Source organism: Saprolegnia diclina, assembly GCF_000281045.1.
Source record: "Saprolegnia diclina VS20 unplaced genomic scaffold supercont1.74, whole genome shotgun sequence".
In the NCBI taxonomy this organism is placed as follows: Eukaryota; Oomycota; class Saprolegniomycetes; order Saprolegniales; family Saprolegniaceae; genus Saprolegnia; species Saprolegnia diclina.
In genome coordinates this window covers 266635-267150 of record NW_008246141.1, presented here as the reverse complement: position 1 = coordinate 267150, position 516 = coordinate 266635, and positions in this window count along the sequence as shown.

Sequence of the window (516 nt, the reverse complement as noted above, 5' to 3'; positions counted from 1 at the left end):
CGACATGGTCTACGTCAGCGCCCCTCCCATACTAAAGGAGTCAATGGCTGAGTTTAGCATTGCGGTCAAGCAAGCACGACTCGTTCACGGCCCACTGTACAAAACGATCGATATGCCATATGGCGTCGTGGCAGCGCCACTCCAGTGGAAGGAGCTTCTCGGTATCACTGGCTCGGTCTTGTGCCCCGACCAGCCTTCTCAAGTCATCGAAAAACTTGGCTGGGTTTACGGCGTGGACGTATTCGACGCCACATGTTTGGCCTCACGAACCTTCCGAAGTCTCTCAGCCTCCAGCGAACAAATTTTGTTTGCAGCGAACTTGGCCAATCTCTCAACGTCGACCGACCTGACAACGCTTTGCGCACTTAACTACGTGGACGACGCACCCATGTGCTCTCAAGCCATTGCGTTGGCACTTGACTTTTTGGATTTGCTTCTCTTGCAACAAACCATCAAGGGGCGTCAACCGCTCTACTCAGCAATGAATGCCCTCAACATTGAGTGGGTCCAGTTTGG